At 38.3% G+C, this 10,534-nt stretch overlaps 1 long non-coding RNA gene across 1 annotated transcript; it reads right to left on the reverse strand.

The window, feature by feature from the left end:
• Positions 1-4,894: 4,894 nt before the first annotated feature.
• On the reverse strand, positions 4,895-10,534 carry LOC138065992 (uncharacterized). The gene is made up of 3 exons (XR_011139099.1): positions 10,356-10,534; positions 5,461-5,599; positions 4,895-5,134 (listed from the first exon to the last, which is right to left on the reverse strand). It is a non-coding gene; the product is annotated as an uncharacterized lncRNA (long non-coding RNA).

Consider the following 10,534-nt stretch of genomic DNA (forward strand, 5'->3'; position numbering starts at 1 on the left):
GTGAATTTGTAAGCTATAAAAATGAAGTTCGTAAGTGAACTGGGGAAGTGATTATTTACAGAAAAGGAGCAGAAGAAGAGATGGGGACCAAAAACAGGGTTTGGTTTGAAGCATCTCCTCTCCTCACCAGAGTGCTAGAGTGGAATGAAGACGACCTCCATATTCTCTTAAATGAGATGTTAGAGAGGGTGGAGGAAAACAACAACTAGAAATAATTTATGGAGTTCAGGAAAATACATTTTAATATGAAAATGAAGAACTATGTCAGCAGTGTACTGATTTTAAAGAGACAAATTTGCTGCTAATGTTTGTGTCAACTTCTTGTGTGTAAGTATTGGTCATAATTTTAGGCCCTTTGCCTTATTAATAAAAATTATGTTTACTTGCTTCCTAATGAATCTTAATAATGAACCAACAAAGATGACAAGTAGAAAAGCTGTAGAAATAGTAGACTTTCTTAGAGACGGAAGATAATCAAAACTATTTGTTTTAGGAGACGAAATAGGCAGGAAAGAAAGTTTAGGAAAAAAGAGATAGGGAATGATGCAAGGAGGTGCAAAACAGACCAGGAGACAGATTGGGGAGGGATCATGGAGGCAAGAGGTGATGTTAAAGGAGGAGAGCAGATAAATGTCTACTTGTGAGGTGAGAAAGGTAAGAAGCCTAAGGGATGAGCAACTGAAAGCAAGCTAAAGTGAAGAGGAAAATCACAGCATATTTAATCAGTTATAACTTGAAAGAAATTGCTGGCGTCTGGTATGATTTAGCACATATTCTGAAACATCTTTACAATTCTCAACCAGGCAGGAAACCCACTCTGTTAGACACTAGATAGCTATAAAGATGCATCTTAACACTTTTTGCTTGCTGGGCTTTTTCCAGTGAAATCAACCTCTTTCAACAGGTATCTTCTTTCTCACTTGTTGAGAATGAAATCTAGCTCTAAAGTTTGAATTTTCCTTTTCCTATTATGAAGGTTAATGTTTTCATCTGACAAAGACTGTTAAAAGAGTTTACTTTATTCTGCATTTTTTCCCTCTTGAGCTCTCATTTTATGAACCTGCCCTCTTACACTAGAAAGTTATTCTCCTAACTATTACTGGAATGAGTTATCTTTCTACACAGAAACATAGTGACGCTATCATTCGTCTTTTCTTTCTAAAACGGTATCAAGAAGCTGCTCTTAGTGTGGATGTCCTCTGCTTCAGTCCTGTAAATTTCATCTCCATTGCTTGTGGTAGAAGATCTATTTTTTATTCCTTATTCAGATTAAAGCCCTTTGGAAATCACCAGAAGATTTGTTTGAATATGGTTTGTATGCTCAGATATGGAGGTAACATTTTGGAGCCAACCTGAGGAGTGAAGAGTATATGGAGAGATCTGAATGATGAAATGAAACTTGGAAGTATTTGGAACATTGCAAGTCAACAACCAAAACCAAATGTTTTAAGTTCTAGTTGGAATGCACCCAAAATTAGCAAAATCTTTCAGTCTGGAGCAAAGGGTGAGAAAGGCTTTGGGAAGTTCCAGCAAAAGCAGAGATTTGGTTAAGGCCACTCTTGAATTTCCCCCGCCCACGTATGTCACCTGATATTCAAGAATATTCACAGAAAACAGAAACTGTATGGAAGATTTTAGTTTCAGCTGCATTTCCTAGCCTTACTTACAGGACCAAGGGTATATGACAAAAGTTAAACTCATTAATTCTCTTAGAAACTAGAAATCTCTTCTGAAAGGCTGCAGCATAACAGAAGATGCAATTCTTAAAAGCCTGCACTTTTAAAAGATCAACCAGTAAAACCTGTTGGTGTATTTCTTCATTTCTGCTTTAAAAACTGCATTCATTCAAAAGACTGGATGTCCAGTTGTGCTTTACAAATGTATAATAAAATAAACTCCTGGCTACAAAGATCTTAAGATCAACATAAGCATACGAAGAAGGGTAAGAGTGATGAGATGGGGTTATCCCCATTTCCCTGAGGTACAATTTTTAGCATAGCCTTTGGATATGTTTACCCTTTAGACAGCAATATGGTAAACAGATATCTAAGACAGCTTTAAATAAAGAATTCTGCTTTCACAATGTTAATTAGACTTTTTAAAGTCTTCACCTGCCCCAGCTTCCCTATTGTTATCTCCCAGCTACTTCATATGAAGCTCTTCAGTGTAGACCTAGCTAAATGCAGGAAATAATCCTAGGTTTTCTGAATCTCAAATCTAGTATCTTGGCTACCACTATTCTTTTCTTCCATTAAAAAAGATAGGATATGAGAACTAGAAAGAGAGCTAAGATCATGGAATTAATCTTCATTTTTAGCTTAAAGAAATCTTCATTTTTTTTAATTAACTGAGGTGATCTACTCTTCCAGCAAAAGGAAAAACAGTGGAAAGCAAAAATCTGTGATACTTTAGAATATCTTAAATGAATCATCAAAGACTGCAGGAAAAATCACAGAAGTTGAGATATAGAAGTAGATGTAATACCACATTTAAAACTCAGATCTCTGGACCCCTAACTTGGATCCCTGATGTTGAAAGGAAGGGATGAGTCTTAGAGAACTGATGCTGAAAGAAACTGCCAGGTTTAGATAAATATATAGGTTTACAGAGATGAATAGGTAAAGGTGGCACATAATAGCAAGACGCAGCTAAAGGTGTTTGTGTTGTTTTGATGACTGTGATTGTGAAGATGATTTTAAGGAGAAAGCCTTAAAGTTCTGTCTATATTGTCTTTAAAGGTGATGGCTAGACACCATGAGGAAATACAGAAACAGGAAATTCATTAGGATGGCACAGGAAAGGTCTGGGGAAGAAACAGGCTTCTGAGAGGCTAAGGCTAGCAGGGCCGAGCTACTATAGCTATGCTTTTCTATGCGATCCCTCAGCAGTAAGTGAAGCAAGGAATAAAGAAGTAGAGTTGTAGAATCAGAGAATAATTTAGGTTGGGAGGGGCCTCTTGAGGTCATTTAGTACCAGCTCCTGCTGCAAGTGGGGCCAAAGTCAATGTTAGATCAGGTTGCTCAGGACCATGGCCCGTTGATTTTGGTTCCTCCAAGGATGGAGATTCCACGGTCTTTCTGGTCACCTATTCCAGTGCTTAACTACCTTCCTTGTGACGTGGCATGAAACTCTACAGGACTTTATTGGGTGTTGGAGAATAGTATAATCGTTTAATTTTAAAAGGATCCTTACAGCATTGGGATAAAGTGCCAGAAGTTTACATTGAATTAGGTTTCAAGAGTGGCAGGTTAAAAGCAGTTTTGTATAACCCCTTCGAGTATGGTGCAGAAAGAGTCAAGACTTTGCTAAGAAGCACTTGTGACCTCTAGGGATAACAGAATTTAGGTTTTATTTACATTGTTTGGACAATTAGTTCTTATATGATTCTACAAATGTTACTTCTTTAAATGGCTGACCTATGCATATTTCAAACCTAGGTTTATGTCCTCATCTGTGTGAAATGTTCATGATCAACTACCTCTCCTGATGTCTAAGACATCCTGAGGAACTACAGCCAAAATTCAAAACAGGGCTTTAATTTAGCCAGAATGCCTTAAACAGCGTCTTCTGTTTGGAGGATGTTTTTGGCTTTCAAAATGAAATTTGTCAAATTTAATTTTACAAAATGAAATTTGTCATAGTACACAACTATCACCCAAAAACAAAGTCAATAAAAATGCTGTTGATTTTGGTGGAAGCAGAGTTAGGCTGACACTTTGTGGTTTTGAAAATTCTACCCCTAGATGACAATTGAAACTATTCAGAATATAAACTGTGATGGAAAAAGTGAATAAGAAATTTCATCTGAGATTAGGGGTTACATTTTACAATCTAGTAATGCCGTGTACTTGAGTAAGTGCCAGACCATTTCAGTTTTCTCACCTATATGCCACATCGAGAAGAGTAACACCCTGTCTGAGGCAAGGCAGAACTACCTTATTATCAAGGGATGTCTCAGGGGGCCACAAAATGATGAAACAATAACTTGAATGTCACAAGCACACAACAAGCACGCGAAGCACATAGGAGATTTCCAGCTAAGCAGCAAGCAGGACAACTATTCAGCTATTAAATAAAATTTATAGATAGAGCAGTACGTTTCAGGTCTTGGGGAGACGCTTACACTTTGTGCAGCTTCTAGATTATCTGCTGGTGTATGGTATGACTCTCTCAGGTCTGCACATCTAGGTTTCCCTTCTGAGGTGTGAATGGCATAGGAGTAGGCATGTTTAGATGTCAAACTGTAGCCAAACTGGTGTTGGGATGCAGCTAAGGTGTGTATCTGGTCTCAGGAACTCTTTCTTAATCTAGAGGTAACTTCAAGGCTTATCTTCATTTTCAGCATAGTTCTTTTGACTTTGCTGCTGCCCACATAATTATCACCGTTTCTTCTTTTGCATTTTTGTTGAAATAGCAATCTTCTCTTTGGTGAACCACCAAACTAACATCTTGATAGGGTCACTGAAACTTCACTGCATCCTAAAAAGAAATCTGTGTCTAAAGCCAAGAAGAGGCAAATGCCAGTTGAAATGTGGTTCTATTCTGAAAACTTACTGTGGAAGAATGCCATCTTCTGAAAAGCAGTCTGTAGGGACAGCTAAGATTATCACTTGAACTGGTGACCAGAGATGGTTTTTCTCCCTGATTTTATCTCTGTTCATCCTGTAGTCGTGATTGACTAAAAGAGATAGTACTTAATTTAATTTTATCTTGTAGCTTTATATTCTAGTCTCCCTGAAAGCACTGAGTTCGCATAAAAAATATTAACGGACATAGTATGATCTACTGCAGAAAAACTCTAAGAGGGAAAGACACAATCTTGAGCTCTAGAGATCAGGCTGAATTGAAACTCTCAGACATTTTACGTGAAAATGAGCACATTTATGATGGGAAATACTGAAGATGACAAACATGAAGCCCCATTACTTTACAGACTAGAAGTGCCCTTGAAATGCTAGGTCTATTTGAATTCATAAAGCTGGACAAGACCTTTGGTAAGCCCAGTGAGCAATAGATACTACTGTATATAAAAGATCCTTATTTTGAGTCAAAATTGAAGAACATAAGAACAGTAGCGCCAAGTCAGACTGAAGGTCCTTCTAGCCTTTCTGCAATGGTGGTAGACAGCAGATGCCTAGGAGTGAACATAAAGGTAAAGTAAACATATAGTCAAACTTTTCCAGAATAGCCTCCTGGCCTCCAGCAATTTATAGCTCAGGGACTTCTGGTGCCAAAGGCTTTTCTATTCAGTAACCCTTTGTGAATTTTTCATTCGCAGATTTTTCTAGTTGTTTTTGAGCCCATGCAGAACATTAGTACACACAGCCTTTTGCAGCAAGGACTCCCACAGCTCAATCCAATGTATAGAAGATCACTTCTTTTTGTCTGAACCTGCTGTCTAGTAGTTTTATTTGATGCCCCTTAGTTCTGGAATTGGAAGAGACAAGGAACAGCCATTACCTTCACTTTCTCTGTGGGGCATAATTTGATAAGAGCTCTAAAAGCTTTCTTCTTCAGCCATTTCTTTTCCCATATGCAGAGTCTTCTTTGTCACTACAGCAGCTTGTTCCACACTCATGTATGGGAGATGTATCTGAAACTGGTAGTTTGGAAAGAAGCCTTGCTCACTTGAGATATATTTTCCACATAGAAAATACAGATGAATTTTAAATAATATATTATTTTCACTGAAAATGGCAAATTTTGTCATAAAAACATCAACATTTTTGACAATCCCCATTCTTATCTCCATGCTGCCCCTTCGCATAATTTGGTTTGGAAAGCATGTACTTTGATTTACTTGAAAGCCTGAGTTTACTATCACACCGGAAACCAGTTTAGCCAGAAAAATGTCAGCCACTCCTTCTCAATGAAGCTCCAAAATGAAGCTCCTCTGGATTTTGGTTCCATTCTTAGTGTTGAACAGTGGCTGAAACTTAGATTCTTGGAAAGGAGAAATGAAGGTTAAAGTCAGACTTATATTAAAAAGGGATACAGAGCATTCAGTTGTAATTAGTGTTTGTCCCACTTGCCATTTACCCATTGGCATTTGTTTTATTCTTCAGCAATTTGATCTCTAGAGAATGAAAGACAGTAAGGTTTGGAGCTGTGAATGGAGAGCAAAAAGGGGATTAGGAGACTGGGAGGAATAGTGAGATGAGTGAAAAACAAAGATTAAGGGGAAAGATAAATGGGGAGTTATATAAATATGTACTGGAGAAACAGAGTAATCCTGCTTCCTTGTACACAGAAAACCTGCGCTTTGACTGCTGGATTGAGTAATCATTCATTACTGCAATGGAATAAAGAACTGATATCTCTCTTTGCTTCCTCATTCTGGCTTCGCCACACCAGCAGAGGAAACCAACTTCTTGATTTTAAGATTTAGTATAAAAATTTTCATTAGCGAATCAAGTATGTATTGAAGGTGCCAGACTTTAGAGGGGTGAAAGTAGCTGACCAGCCAAGGGACTGAAATCCTCTGTGTAACCACAGAGTAGCTCATAGGGGCAGCAGCAATGTAGACATCCCAAACATCAATATACAGCAGACTTATTCTGAGGAACTCACTTCTTCTTTCCTTCCTTTTGCAGTACCAGAAGCGATCTGAGTGACTTCCCCTGTGTCAGAAACTCATTGGAAAACTTTCAGACTTAGGGGCAAGGGATTTTGCTCTATTAATTACAGTGGTGTTACACTTGATTCACCAGAGCTGAATGACACCCTTTGGTTTCTAATAGCACATGAGCTATGTTTATTTGGGAGTTTTTGAAGGCTGACATACAGATGCTTGATTTGACTCAGCAAATGCAAGCCCTTTTACCAAAGGTCTATTTCAAAGTTCTTCTAGAGACAGGGATGCACTGAATTTGCAGCATGGACAGAACATTATAGTTCCTATTCTTCGAGAGTCAGTGCTTTGTTTTGTTGTGTTTCCTGCAGAACTTCAGAATATGTTATTTCCTGTTGTTTGTATTCTAAAATAATCCCTACTGTCAGAATGAATAAACCAAAAAAGACATGCATGTTTCAGAGAGTATCATCTACTACATAGATTATCCACCAAACATCAAATGGAAATTCTTCTCTTCTGTACGATCACTCCTATGGGTGTCAGTTATGTATAACTGGAGGGGACTACGGAAGGAGAGGACAGAATAGCCAGTAGAGCAGCTGCTATCTCTTTGTTTGCTATGTGAATCTTTTTTTCCCTTAAGCTTCTTCAGATTGATATTTCCAGCACCATAAACTATTGTCACTTGGACTAGCACCAGCTCTGCTGCTCAGGTGTGATTCATAGCAACACCACAAAGCAGAAGTGTGTCTTGAGAGAACAGCAACATGAGCCACCCACCACAGGGGATGCGTATCTAAGTATGTACAACTTCCATTATCTCTCCTCCTTCCTACATCTTTTCCACTGCAGACCCTTCTTTGAGAAGAGACAAGACAGAGAGTGACACGTGGAAATGTTAATATGCTTGTTGCTTTATGTTACTTCTCTGTTTCCTATATCTGAGAGGCCAATGTGTTTGATTAATTAGATGCTAGCTTTTTGCAAATACATCTATCATAATCCCGCTGACCAGGATGTGGTTGCTCTTCTGGTGAAGGTGTTTAGATTCTTGCATGGGTTTCATGAATTTCTTTAGGTCTGGAAAATCTGCAGTCATTGTTTTGTGGATGTGGCTTTTCAGGTATGTTTTCTGGGCACAGAATCTGTGCAAGCACCTCCAGGAAAAGAGATCCTGTGGTCCATCTGCCCCAGATCCTTTTTGAAAACAGCTTTATTCTAGCAGCTTTTGTCTTTGCTCTTTCTTTCCTACTGTGCTATTTTATGTTCAGCGCTGCAGACAACCAGGTGCCATTAAGCTACGGCCATCCTATTGTTCTTTGGTGCTTCCAATTTGCATGGAAAATTATTCATTTTAATAACTCTTCATTGTTGCTGTCTTATCTTCCTGAGTCATGTCGGAGAGCTACACAATACAAGCACTACTGTCAAAAGGCTGCTGTATACTTTAAGGCATTAAGTGATTTGCCTTCAGTGAATTCAAATTAATTCAAGGCATTTAGTGTCTTGCCTAAAATCTGCCAGAAATCTTAAGATCTTAATTTCCCCACAGGTCATGTTATCCACCTTTGCCTCTAATACCACTCGCTTACCCAAATACTTCTGCCTGAGTTACAGCTGAGCTTTGTCCTGTTTCAGAGAGAGGCAGCTTGTCATTCTACTGAGAGATGCAATGAGCTCAGCTTGCAGTGCAAGTGATGGCTATTTTCTGAGCGGGGATCTACTTAAAACCTGGTCTTACAGATATCATTTGAATTCAGAAAACATTTTTTGCCTATTCTTGCATTCACTCTTGCATTTGTGTTTTGCTGTTCACATAAATGGAGCATAAATGTTGGTCATGGGAAGATATGAGGCTTTTAAGTTCATTGACATTTTTCCCCATTTGTACACACAAGATAATGCTCTGGGGAAAAATAAGAGTTTTTAACAGTTAGGCTCATGAACATTTTTTCCTAATCTTCAAAACGTGCTGGCATGCTCATATTATAAGAAAAAAGTTATTATTCGATAGGTGTAACCCAAAGCACAGAAGCAACACTAATACAAGATGCAATGTCTTGCACGTAACTGCAGAAAACTGTAACATGTTTTTAGAGTACAAGGGACTGCTTTAAAAAACACCAAAGCGTCTTTTCAGTTGCTGTTTAAAACCACTCTTGTTTCTCAGTTTTTAAGCACTATCACTCAGCACTGGTTTTGCTTCCTAATGTTGATTTGCTTTCAGCTGAGCTTTTGTTTCACAAAGTTTGTGAAACACACCTGCTTAAACACTTTAGCAATATGGAGCAAATCTGAAAATGGCTCAGTATCTATTATTTCATAACTGAAACCTAGTCAGGTTTCTTTTGTATTTCAGTATGATATTGTAAGCCACACAGGAAACCTACCTTCATTTCTATAGTGACTTATTCTAGAATATTTGGTCAGATATTATCAACTATATAATATATTAGAATTACTCAGTGTTGGCACCACTCCTAAATACAAGCCCGTCTACATGCTTTATAGCTCTATTTGGCTATTAAGAGAGATTAAAATTAGTTTCATTTTCTGCCAGATGACAAATAAAGTAACCATCAAGGCAGGTGAAATAATAATAATAATAAAAAAAAAAGACATTGTGAAATTTCCTGAAATGTCTTTTCTTTATTTACAAAACGGTGAGGTCAAGTGATTCTTTTACAACAAATGGCGTTCCTGTTCCTACTGAAATTAATGACAAAACTTCATTGACTTCCCTGGCAGCATAAGTTGTCCTCATTAAGCAGTAAAAATACACACCCTGACAGTGTCTGCATTGACTTAAATGGAAATCTGCATTAACTCTGCTCAGCTTCAGTGTAACCTAGAGTTTGACTGTTCTTGCATTCACTCTAAATGGGTTTGACTGTTTCTAGTAAAGGAACAATGGTTCACAGAGAAGGGACAAAAGGATTTTTACTTACAGAATCAGGTTCAAAGGTATAAGATAATGAGATAAAACCAATATACTGATGGGCAGAATATGCAAGTGTCATCAGCATTGCCAGGTGGAATTAGTGGAAGTACACTGCTTTCTCAGGTCAGGGGGAAGGTTAGACATCAGGAAAACGAAAAGCTTTTGGGGATCAGAGACAAACAGTTTCACATCTACTTGCTCCCTATCTTTCTTCCCATTCCAATTTCTCCTGGCATTCAGATGCTGATGATTTTCAGAAAGCTTTTGACAGGATTCCCCACACTCCCAAAGGCTCATTAAAAAGACTTAGGTTAAAGGAAAGTCCTTTTGAGAGTTAATAACTAGATAGAAGATAAAAAAAAAGCTGGGAGTGACAGATCAGTTTTCACAATTGAAGGAAGGTGCAAGTGGAAGGAGATTGCGCTGGGCCCCTCACTGTTCAACATACCTGCTGTTCAACTTTTTCACAAATGGGCTGGAAAAGATGGTGGATAGCCAAGATGGGTGATGATATGAAGTTGCTTCCAACAGTCAAAACCAAAAGCTAACTAGGAGCAGAGGGACCTCTCATTATCGACTGACTCAGTAGGAAAATGGTAGAGAAAATTCGATGTTGATACATACAAAATATGGGGAAAATACAGCCTTAACAAATGCAGACAATTCTCAAGGAGCAGCTGTCACTCAAGAAAAAGATCTTGTAATTGCTGTGAAGGTTTATATAAGGACATCAGCTTAATGCTCAGACCAGGGAGTGGGTGTGCCCCTTGGCTCCAAAAAATGAACTGCTGGTTGACAGAAACTGGAAGATATAGAAGGGGAAGGGGCCTCTGTACTCACCCTGTTTCTCATTCTTCTATCCTTAGGTGTCCACTACTTGCCACGGTTGAGAGAAGATGTGAAGCTATAGGAATCTTTGGCATGACCTAATACAGCTGCTCTTATATCATGATGTAAAATGAACTGTGCAAGAGAATAGATGTAACCTGAGGCCACAAAGGAAAGTGAAACTATTGAAA

The sequence above is a fragment of the Struthio camelus genome, chromosome 2 (genome assembly GCF_040807025.1).
Source record: "Struthio camelus isolate bStrCam1 chromosome 2, bStrCam1.hap1, whole genome shotgun sequence".
Classification (NCBI taxonomy): Eukaryota; Metazoa; Chordata; class Aves; order Struthioniformes; family Struthionidae; genus Struthio; species Struthio camelus.